Source organism: Acomys minous (assembly GCF_964271855.1).
Source record: "Acomys minous genome assembly, chromosome: 20".
NCBI lineage: Eukaryota > Metazoa > Chordata > Mammalia > Rodentia > Muridae > Acomys > Acomys minous.
In genome coordinates this window covers 6,013,332-6,026,112 of record NC_140502.1, presented here as the reverse complement: position 1 = coordinate 6,026,112, position 12,781 = coordinate 6,013,332, and the positions used below count along the sequence as shown (strand labels likewise).

Genomic DNA, 12,781 nt, shown 5'->3' with positions numbered 1-12,781 from the left:
AATATTAATTTTAACTAAAGTTTAAATGGCTATTTCTTCTTGATTGAATTTTATGCCTGATATCAACACAGGAGTTCTTATCTGGCCTTAACAAAATGATGTAGCACTTGGGGACAAAAATCAAGCCAAGGAGTGCTGAACTGGAAGCCAAGATAGAGAAAACTTCCATAGCCACCATAACCTTCCCTTTCGTGCTGTGGTAGACAGGGAGGAAGGTGACCCAGACACAGAAGAATACCTGCATACTGAATGACAGAAACTTGGCTTCATTGAATGTATCAGGCAGATTCCTGGACAAGAAGGCCATGGTGTAGCTCCCAAGTGCCAAGAAGCACAGGTACCCCAGGACAGAGTGGAAGGCAACTGCTGAACCCTTGTTGCACAGAAGGATGATGTGACCATGTTCAGCATGAGCATCTTGATCAATGAAGGGTGGAGAGGTGAGCAGCCAGATCCCACAGAGAACAAGTTCAATCAGAGTGCACATGGGAATGATAAAATTAGGGGCCCTTGATACCATTAGCCACCTCACCATTCTAGCTGGAACAGTGACCCTGAAGGCAATAACCACTGTAATAGCTTTGGCCAACACTGTGGAGAGAGCTACAGTGAACAAAATTCCAAATGCTGTCTCCTGCAGGATGCACGAGCCTGTGTTGGGTTTTCCAATGAAAATCAAGGAACTGAGGAAACAGATGATGAGGGTCAATAACAGGATGTAGGTGAGAGTCCTATTATTGGCCTTGACAATGGGTGTGTCTCTGTGCTTTACAAAGACTGCAAGAACCACAGCTGTGAGAACAGAGAAACACACCGCTGTGATGGTGAGAGCCATACCTAAGGGGTCATCAAAGGCCAAAAAGCTCACAGATTTCTGGAGGCAGTGGTTCTTCTCCAGGTTTGCATAGTGACTTTCTGGACACTTAACACACTGATCCATATCTGTTCAGAAACGAAGGTGACGGTGAATCAATCTTCAGGATTTTCCTTCACTATAAGTTGTTACACAGCCATAGCTTAGTGAAATACTTTTTGAATCATTTTTTCATTATTTCAGAAAATTTTAAATAGTCTGTGAATAATTTCAAATCTATGCAGCCATCATTGTCTATGTTAACAAAAATGGAAGCAACCCAATGTTTTTTTTCCTTGACTTTCTATCTTTTCCCTGAATTTGCATCTATTATATAAATCATAATTTAGAGGACAATATTGTATAAACATGATTTCACTCAAATATTACCTTATTTAAATCGTGAATTTTTGTACATATATACTTAATGGGGTATGTATTACAATATAGAAAATAATATTTTAAATTCGTTTCTTATATGGTGTTCTAAGCATAGGGTCATATATTTACTTATTTACATATAATTTTTTGTGTACACTACTTTGGTTCACACTATGAATGATTTGAAATAATAAATGCCATTACATCCTTGAATTTTAAGTCATCCACTAGTAGTTTATTGGTACATATAGATATAGCATGTTTTAACTTATAGGGAGAGAATTCTTGAAATGTTTCTAGGTATTAAAAAAGAATACCCAAATGTTCTACTCTTAACATTTGCTTCTTGGGCTTGTTTTCCTGTTATTTTCTAATGAGAGATAGATAAGGAGTCGGTATGGGTCAGAGAGGATGTGGGGAGGATGAGGGAGACAGAGGGAGGGGAAAATTGATTCAGATTATATAGTATGATAAAAGTCTGTGTTCAAAAAAAGGAGAGACAACGGCTTTAGTCAACAGAAAAATGCAAATCAAAATGTCTCTGAGATTCCATCTTACACCCATCAGAAGGGCCAAGATCACAAATTCAAATGATACCACATGCTGTTGAAAATGTGAAGAAAGAGGAACACTCCTTCATTGCTGGTGGGAATGCAAACTAGTACAACCACTTTGGAAATCTATCTGATGATATCTCAGAAAACAGGAAATAGGGTATCCTCAAGACCCAGCTATTCCACTCCTCAGAAGATACCCAGAGGATGCTCCAGCACACAACAAGGACATATGCTCAACCATGATCATAGTGGCCTTATTCATAATAGCCAGAACATGGAAACAGCCTATGTGTCCCTCAGTAGAAGAATGGATAAAGAAACTGTGGTACATTTACACTATGGAATACTACGCAGCTATTAAAAACAAGAAATTCCCAAAATTTGTGGACAAATGGATTGAACTAGGGATGATCATATTGAGTGAGTCAACCGAGAAGCAGAACGAGTCAAATGGTATATACTCACTTATAACTGGACACTATCCCAAGGGGAATGTCTCATGAAAGTCTTCAATTAGAAGGAAAATGGGATAGAGGTGATGACATCCTATTGAGACTCTAAGGGAGAGAAATATATGAGATAGGGAAGTAAAAGGATCCACAGGGTCCTAGAAACCTACAAGAACACTATGATGGGTGGATCTGGGCTCAAGGGTTCTGCTCAATCTATGGCACCAACCAAGGACAATACCTGCAGTCATCATTAAACCCTTACCCACATCTATCCAATGGACAGGACATTCTCCACAGTTAAGTAGAGACTGGGGACTGACGTTCACATGATCTCTGGTGCCCCATATTTGCCCATGTCCCCTTGATGGGGAAGCCTGATGGCACTAAGGAGAAGGATAGCAGACTACCAAGAAGAGACTTGATACTCTAGCATCATATTCAGGGGGATGAGGTCCCCCTCAGTCACTGTCATAGGGAAGGGGAATGGGGTGAAAGTGGGAAGGCGAGAGGAATGGGAGGATGCATGGGATGGGATAGCAAATGAGATGTAATATGAATGATTTTTTTCAATTAAAAATATTTTAAAATACAAGGAATTCCCAAAAATTGTGGACAAATGGATTGAACTAGAAATGATCCTGATGAGTGAGTTCACCCACAAACTGAAAAATTCAAATGGTATACACTCACTTATACTAGACACTAGCCCAAGGGACATGTCCCATGAAAGTCTGAACCTACCAGGAAAGTGGGATAGATGTGAGGACATACTTGTGGGACTCTAGGTGAGAGATGTATGGGAGAATGGGGAAATAGAAGGATTCAGAGGGTCCTAGAAACCTACAGGTAGAATATCATGATAGGCAGATCCAGACCAAGGGGTTCTGCACAAATTATGGCACCAACCAAGGACAATACATGCAGTAAACATTGAACCCCTACCCATGTCTAGCCAAAGGGCAGGTCATTCTCTAAGATGAGTGAAGATTTAGACTGACTTTTACATGAAATCTGGGGCCCCATATTTGACCAGGTCCCCTTGATGCAGAGGACCAATAGCACTCAGGAGAAGGATAGCAGGCTACCAAGAAGAGACTTTATACGCTATGAGCATATACAGAGGGAAGAGGTCCCCCTCACTCACAGTCACAGGAGAGGGGAATAGGGGGAAAGCAGGAGGGGGGAGGAATGGGAGGATAATAGGGAAGGGATAACAATTGAGATGTAGTATGAATGAATTAATAGATAAATAAAATTATAAAAACTAAAACTAAAAGGGTGAGAAAGATTTAAAAAGAACAAATTATATTAATTAATATATTTTCTGTTAAACAAAAGAAACTTAATCAGGAAAGATACAAAATACATGTACTGAAGATATCAAACAAACTCTCCAGTCAAATGTTGTATTAAACAAACAAAGAAAGAAAAAAGAAAATCTTTTATTGGGAGTAATCATGAACAAGATGTGAGAATTCCAAACTTTAAGTGAATCCTACATGTGACTGAGCATGCTTTGAAAATTAAAAAAAAATGGCGCTCAACATACTGTGCTCATGGTGAAATTAAATAGTCTGTTCATTCATGGACAAGGTGGATCTCTTGAAGGGTCAATGGCCGCAATGCAAAAACACTGTAAATTTTACTTCTCTCCACTCTAAATCCATTTTCTTAGTTATTGCTGACTCCTGTAGATGTGTTAGAAAGTTGTCATTACTCCTGTAATTACTCCTGTCTCATTGGATATCTCGTTTTCTGCACAAGGAATGCAATCAAAGCAGCAGGCAGCCTTGCCTTCCTGGGCAGCTTTCCGGAAGCCAAGTCTACAGCTCTCACTGCACACCGACTGAGGAATCTAAGAGAAAGGAAAGCTGTTAGCAAGTGTTTGGACTTTTGTGAAAAAATCTGAGTAAATGGAGTATTTCTGAGTATAATTGAATATTGGTTTGGAAATGCTTACACTTACGATTCAAATAGTATGTTTTGGATTGCTAATATTGGCAGCTTTGGGGCTTACATAACACATGTGTTTAAATATTGTTCAATACATGAAGCCATTGTTAAATATAAGTGTTCTAAAAGGTCAATGTATGACTTCAAATTCAAGCCATCTCTATACTTACTGGCCACCAGGCAGAGCTTTTATATTAATGAAGTTAAGAATGTTGATTGGCTACTTCACAGGTCTTGGATTCATCACGGAAAGAAATCTTTGGGCATTTCTATGCAGAATTTTATAGATACATTTATAAGAAATGGGAAAAATCACAAAATGGGGTCAGTATTTCATTGTTTACTGTCATACAAATATGGGCAGGAGATAGAAAGTACACAATTATATTCTTTGATCTCTGATGCTGATCTGTGAACATGATCTCATCACCTCCTCTGGCTCCTCAAACATTTTTTTTCAACCATGATATACAGCATGGTCACAGTGTCAGCCAGAGCAAACCTATTCTCCTGTGAGTGGCTTTTGTTGACTATTTACTCAAGGTAGAAAAACAAGTATAATGCACATAAAACACACACACACACACACACACACACACACACACACACACACACACATACCCCCACACACACATAAACACCTGTCATGCTTTTCTTCCTTTTCAGAGGCTGACAAAATAAAAATGTCAACTTACTTTTCTTAGCCTGGGTGAAAAAAATAAACGTATCATTCTTTTGCATCAGTGAGTTAATCCTAACAGACACTCTATTCATAAGAAATATATGTTCAAAGTAATTTCTGGCCCAACCTAAGACTCACTTCACGGGAGAGAGCAAATCCATGACACTATTGATGATGCTCTACTGTATTTGCATACAGAAACCTAGCATGGCTGCCTCTGAGAGGATCTGCCTGGCAATAGGTTGAAACATAAACTGAGACTCACAGCCAAACATGGGGCAGAGCAACATGAGCCTTGTCACAGAGTGGGGTGAGCTAGAACAGAAAGGAAGGGAAAAGAACTCTACAAGAAGACAAACAGCCCCAAATAATTAGGGCCCTGGGGCCTTGAGGAGACAGAAGCACCACCAAAGGACAAGGCATGGACTAGACCTGGACTTCCTATATGCATATAAGCAATAGGAAACTTAGACTCTATGCTGGTCTCCCACAGAAAGGATGGGGCTGTCTCTGATATGGTCTCAGTTGCATGCCTTTCAATCACTTCTCTCTGGTGTGGCTTCCTTGCTTGGACACTGTGTAAAAGGATGTACTGCTGAGACTTGAAGAGCTATACCAGTAGTTTAGGGTGTGGTTTTCCCTTTTCTGAAGGCCATGGGAGAAGGAATAGGAAGATGAAGGAAGGACAGAGGAGAGGGACTTAAAGGAGAGGAAGGAGTAGCTACAATTGAGATGTAAAGTGAATAACTAAATAAAATTTTAAACCAAAAAAAAAAAGAAACATGAGAATATAAATAAAATGTGAATATTAACTTTTCCATTGATCAGGGAAAGAGAAAATAGTCTGTGTAGGCTTTTTTATGTGAAGGTCTTAACAATAGCTTAATATTGGTTGGTACTGAATGAGTGTCCAAGGATCATTACACCTTGACAATTGTTTTTTTTTTTATGAAGAGTCAAAGTACAGAGATAAGTCACTACCTACATCTGTAAATGATGTAGGCCATTGAATCATCTGCTCAGATAAAGAGAGCTGCTGTCCAAGGGGAGCATATGGAGAAAAGGTTCCTATTTTCACATTTAATCCAAGACCCTTTGGGAAATTCCAAAAGTTGAGAATGTCATACTCTGGATCTAAGTTTTTTCTCCCATTCGTTCCCAAGTGACCTCTCACGTGATTGTTCAGTAGGGTGTTCTTGAGGAAAGGAAGGAACTGAAAGAGATGTAGGAATATAGGTTGTAGTACAATTGGAATACTAAAAACATTTTAAGTAATACAAAGAATCTCAGTGGTTTTAGCCCATCCTACTAAAAACCCTCTCTAAAAGAGGCATCAATGTGGGTTTGTAGATGAAAGATTCTTGGATTAAAATGCATTAAAACTTGAAAATCACATTCTGTTCAAGTGAAATCATTAATCTATACCCGTTAAGTCAGCAAGACACCAAGTTATATGGATTCAGCTGATTCAAAGTTCTTTGCAAACCTAATAACTCCTAGGAACTTTTGGAATATATTTAGACCTTCCATTCTTAGCACGAGTGCCCTGAAGTGTAACATTGACTTTAAAGTGATTCCTTAGAACACTGTGGTACTGCTAGGAAGCACTTTTACCCTTCAGTATCTACAGGTCCTACCTCTACTCTGAAGAATACATACTTGTTTCTTGGCAAGAGATTTTAAAACCTATGACACACATTTTAATGCCTTAGGAAATAGTGAGATATCACATTGCTGATAGTACAATACAAAAGATATTACCTGCCAGGGGGAAAATTCCATTCCTTCTCCTTCACCATTTGGTTGTGTCTTTATTTGTTGAAGAATCATATCATGGAGACTGTAGGCCACAGCATAAACAGCATTATATATATTGTAACCTTCTTCACTCATAGATGGGTCAAAAAGGTGTCTGGGCAGTAACTCCAAAGAAGCATTGGGTTGGCAGTTCTCCAAAAGTTGGCAATCAACTTCAGAAAATGAGCACTTGAAGAACAAATACCAAAACTTAGGAAGATAAGTATCTTCTGGGTACTTGTAGGGATTAACTGTTTGAACAAAATATGTAAAGTCAACCATCTCTTTATGGTGGTGTGAAAACTTAAGACTCCCATGAAATGACTCTATCATGAAATAATCAAAATTGTTATCAACATCCCATCGAGAGTTCAAGATCCACACTTTCCATGTCACGAACAGTTGCAAAATGTGTCGCATTAAACCTTGTAAAGAAGCAACGTCCCCATAAATAACTATTACATTTGCTGTTGATTCCTGAATATTCACCAGATTTTTCCATACTGAACTGGAAAATGAATTCCAGGTGCCAGGGATCATTTTCAAAAAGGCTATGCAGATGTTCGTACTCTCCATAGCTTCTCTCAACCCTGAGAGAAACTGAGTTCCTCTGTGGTCATCTGGGAGGATCACACCAACCCAGGACCAGTTAAAATGAAACATCAAAGAGACTATAGCAAGTGGCAGAGATGTGTCTTTGGGAGCCATCTGGTAGAGAAATTTAAGCTTACCTGGATCATTTAAGACAGGATCAAATGGCCCAAAAGTGAGCTGTAGGGAAAAAATGGAAACAAGAGGAAAAGCTTTGGCAGTACTGGCATCAAACACAATATCAGTTCTGATTAAACAAGTGTAAACAGTCAGGATTAACATGATTTTGTCATAATTTAAAAATCAAGCACAGTTTAGAATTTTCCAAAATAAAATTACTGACAAGCACCCAGTTTCAGTGACCAAGCTGGCCTCTTCTATCTCTCTTCCTTTTTTCTTTCAAGTACAGTAAATATGGTTCTATCCAGTACTGTCAGACTTTCCTTTGATAGACGATTTCTCCAATTGTCCCTCTCTAACATTTTAAGACATCCAATAATATATATATATATATATATATATATATATATATATATATATATATATATATATATATATATATATATATATATATATATATGGATACCTGACTCCTACTTTCCACACCCGAGTCCTCACCTGAGGTATTTTGTAAAGTTGTAACAGATTCCCTATTTGGGCAGATATGGTCGTTGATGTTCCTGTGAGGGCAGCAGGTGACATTCTCTTCCTTACACAGTTGTAATTAAATAGGGGTTGCCTCATCCTTGTAAGCCAAAAAATGGGAGGAATAAGGATACTCATTTCATAAGGTGCAGCATTGTAGAGATCAAAGCCCAGAGATATGTTGGGTAAAAGATGAGGGTTTCTGTTGACTTCCTCAATGGCAAAAACCAGAGCGAGAACAAATTGGTAGTTCTTCAACTTATACCTGCACAGATTTCATAAAATTATATGGGAGGAAGACAAAGACCACAAACCCTCATATGTAGTGTGAATGTCTATCTTAATTCAAATGCCCATGTTCCTATACAATAATTTATTTTAACATCTACCCATGATGACATGAATTAGCATGGACATTTTAGCTAGATAGGGTTAGGAAGATTAACAGTATCAACACTAATTGTGGTCTCAGCAAATCTAATTTAGGATTATATTACTTTATTTATATTTTATGTGGAGAAATAAACTGTCCGTGAATAAGTAATTAAATTCTGACATCCCATCTTGCTGTCTATATCTTGGCCCTTCAGCCTCCATAGTTAGGAAACATCATTATATCTTGATCCAATCAACCACTTTTTGTCATAATATCATTTGTTACAAACAGCACAATGTTAATTCAAATAATATATTGCCAAGTTGTCATTTCTATTACATTTTTGGATAAGGCGGCCTGGAACGCACTTTGCAGACCAGGTTGCCCTTGAACTCATGGGGATATTTTTGACTCTCTCTCTCAGCTGCTGAGATTGACTTATACGAATCCATATCCATTTTTAACATTCTGTATACTGATGAGCTGTGTGTAGCACATATGTGGATATGAGTCTCAGTGCAGGTTCAGCTACATGAATGTCAAAAGCTTTCAGTCACATTGATTTTATTTTGGTTTTTTTGGGGGGGAATTCATCATTAATTATTTGCATCTCAGATTCTTTGTACTTTCCTATCCCTTTTAAAAACTTTTTCCCTTTGAGTAGCTGCTGGTCTGACATATCTGACATGCATGTCGGCTCAAAGGACATTGTAATATTGTCTTCCCTCCTCTATATTTCTTTTCTCAGATGCTCCTCAGACTTACAATTTGTCTGCTCTTAGGTTGTGTTTCTTTTAAACTTAATGGATTTGTCTAGAAATTTCACATGAAATAAACCAAAACAAAAAAAAATAATGTATATGTCGTACTCTAGAGGTAATAAAAAAGGATGCAATTGTACTGAGCAAAGTAAAATATTAAAAACCACAAAATTTAGGAGCAGTGTGACAGGCTACGAAGACTAAAATAGGAATGCAGACACTAGCAATACAAATATCTTATGTTAAAAAAAAACCAAATATCTTCTGTAAAAAATCTATTATAAAGAATTCTCAAATCAAAAACACCAGGCTCCAAAATTAATCAGAACAGAAGTCGGTGCATCTTTGTGAACATGTCTACAATACCATCTGAGTCACATTAAGAAATTCAATTACCATATATATCTTTAATATTCATCATCTAGAGTATATATCAGGAAGGTACACGATTGGATCCTGCAGAACTTGATGGTACGACTCCATTACTCTGGATACTACAAACTTGAATTAAAAACATGGAGACATCAAGTTGTTACCCAGCTGGGTGCTTTATATTTCCTGTCTACATCTCATACTTCTAGAAGGAGGTCCTAGCCATACTACCAAAGAAAATAAAAAGTAATGCCACTCTTACTCCTCTGTGTACCAAGAGGGATACAGTAATGACAGGCCTTGTATGATATGTCCTATGTTACAAAAATGGGCACACATGTTATATGTGAAACAAACCTTTGCCTGACTAAGTATAAATCCCCTTCCATGGTATGCAACACATGTACCATAAAAATGGTCAGAATCTGTAACTAGTAGGTTATAGACCCAAGGGGTAGATTAAATGTTGTTATTCAGCTAAATTAATATTGCAAGAAATCAACTCCTTAAGGCTTGCTACTGTACCTACCCATGGATTAGTTCATCTGTCTACCTTTACCACAGAAGCTTCTTTTGGGGGGAGATGGTAAATAATACAGAAACCAATGAGTGCTCATGGTATATATAATAATAGACTATGAAGTGTTCAAGCATAAATGTGGCTTACATATCACACCTTTCCAACAAAACTGAGGGACCGTGGATGAAGAGAAGTGGGAAGACTATAAGGCTCAGAGGCTGTGGATTACCTCAAGGAAACAATATTTTCTGTCCACAACAGTCTTGTTGCACACATGAACTCACAATGCTTATGAAAGGATGTGCCAGAACATGTGTGCTCAAATAAAGCAAAATATCAGCATGGAGAAGGAGATGGCTAAAAATAATGTCACTCCTAGCTGAGATGCTATTAAGACTTGATAAATTACTGGGAGTTGAGAGTCAATTTCTTCACTCTTGTGACACCTAAGAGGTCAACCACATACATGGGAACTCTCCTATTTCAATAAAACTCATAGAGAGAAAGACAGAGACAGAGACAGACAGAGAAAGAGACAGGGACACGGACAGGGACAGACAAATAGGTCAGAGAGAGAATGGTAGGGCAAGGCTTTAATCCCAGAACTCAGGAGGCAGATCCAGAGAGATCGCTGTAAAGCCTATGTCAGCCTGGTCTCCATAGTACATTCCAGGACAGTCAGAGCTGTGTAGAGTTAAAGGAGTACCTGTCCACACACACACACACACACACACACACACACACACACACGCACACACACACACTAAAATAAAAAAAACTAAACAAAATGGTTTACTTAAAGTTATTACTTGCTAAGTAGTGAGGAAACTAGGGACAACAAGATTTACCTGGTGTCTTTATTCTGCTTAGAATTACTGTGATAACATACCATGACAAAAAACAAGGTGAAGAAGAAAAATTTTATTAGGCTTACACTTCTACCTAATAATTGATCACTGAAAGAAGTCAGTCCAGGAACTCAATGATTGGGATTCAGAGATTGTGAATCTCTCATTGTAAAAACACTACTTTTTTTTCATGAACTACGTTGATTTTATTTTTGGCCATGTAAAATGTTGAATACTACATGTAGGATACAGCCCTTTTGTTCATTAAGGACAAAAAAGATGTCCCTGGCCCATTAAAAAAAACTGAAAGTATAATCTTTTCATATATGGGGGTTTTGATACATAATATAGAACAAATACATAATTTTGTACATTGGTGCCTGAGCTTCTGAAAGTAAAGAGTGAGGAAAAGGAGAGTAACTAGGGATATTAGCTATGATGAACTAAAGAGGCTCCACCCAGCATCCAGAGCTCCCACTCTGCTAGGCCTCAGAGACAAATTTGTGATTTTATTTCAGATACAATATGATCCTCAAGAAATTGAATCTGCCTTCAATAACTGTAATGACTTACAAAGTATTGAATCTAGATATGAAATTTTAGATTTGTGCCCATCCATGCTATGTTAGTTGCAAATCATTATTCAGTTTAACAATTAGTTTAAATATGTCATCACTCCCAAAATTCTGACTTTTTTTTATACCTGAACATATTTCTTTCTCCACTGTCCTTGATTTTTTTTTTACTTAACACCACCTTAATGTTGTAGTAAATACACAATAATGTCACACTGAGCACAATTAATCTTCATAACTATATGTTATTTTGTAAATTTCTACCTATTTTCTTTCTATTGAGTTTCTCATATATTCATATATTTACAAGTTCTACTGCTTTATTTCAGAGTTTTTAAAAAATTGTTCCATAGAGATTAAAGATGTCTTTATTGGACAAGCACACTTAATTTCCTCTATACAGAGAAATATGTGAATATTTGTCATTAAATTGTCTAAGGAAACAAGACTGTTCTGATGTTAGTCCTTAACATTGCATATTTCAGACAAGCAAAAAACAAATAATCTTAAGGGCCCACCCTCACATATAATGTATATTATTTGGTGCATCCATACAAATAAGGAAAGGCATTGAAAACTGATAAACACTTAATAATCTGTCTGAGGATAAAAATAGATTAGTTAGGAAACACTGAGTTACAAATAAATGAGATATAAAAATATATATGTAAAGAAGGTGCTCCCAAAATTTAATGGTGACAGACCTGCTATGAAACCAGTTGTACATAACATAGTTAATATTCATCAACTTAACTATATTCTAGGCACTTAGGAGTCTCTAGATTCAGTGGCATCATTTCTTCTCACAAGACCACATCTGGACTTAAAGACAGCCCAGAAGTACTATTAGCTTATCCATACTCTGACATCATAACACTCAAAATATTAATATTATCTGGCTGTACAAGGATGACAAATGAACAACTTAATGTTCAAATAGCATATGAGGAAAGCCAAACGAATAATGTGATAATTATCACTTTTCCTTAGAAAGACCATACATATGGGAATATACTTGACCATATTTGAGAATGGAAAAATTACTGAAGAAAAACAGGTATAATTCACGTATCACAGAAGTTACAAGAATTTTGTACTTTTACAATGAATAATTGTACTTAACTGTATGAGATTGTCCTGGAATATCTGTGTTTCCTGTATAACAGGAACGTTTTTGCTTGTGTAGAAAATATGAAGAGGGAAAAATGCACCAAGTGTCACATCTCCTTCACGGTGAAACTCTTCCTTTATTGTTACATAGCAGTCATTGTCAGTAAAGGGACCCACAAAATCAGGAACATACAGGAGCCCAAAGGTCAAAATCCAGAACATGCTATCAACACAAGTACATGCCCAGCCATGTGTATGCTGTGTTACAATTATCTTTATAAAACTGTGTTTGTTTGGGTAGATACAGA

General features: G+C 37.3%; 1 pseudogene across 1 annotated transcript; it reads right to left on the bottom strand.

The window, feature by feature from the left end:
• LOC311591722 (vomeronasal type-2 receptor 116-like) lies at positions 1–12,695 on the bottom strand (annotated as a pseudogene). Its single transcript has 6 exons — positions 12,487–12,695; positions 7,885–8,176; positions 6,640–7,446; positions 5,864–6,091; positions 3,973–4,098; positions 1–942 (listed from the first exon to the last, which is right to left on the bottom strand). The product of its transcript is annotated as a vomeronasal type-2 receptor 116-like (transcript).
• Positions 12,696–12,781: the final 86 nt, after the last annotated feature.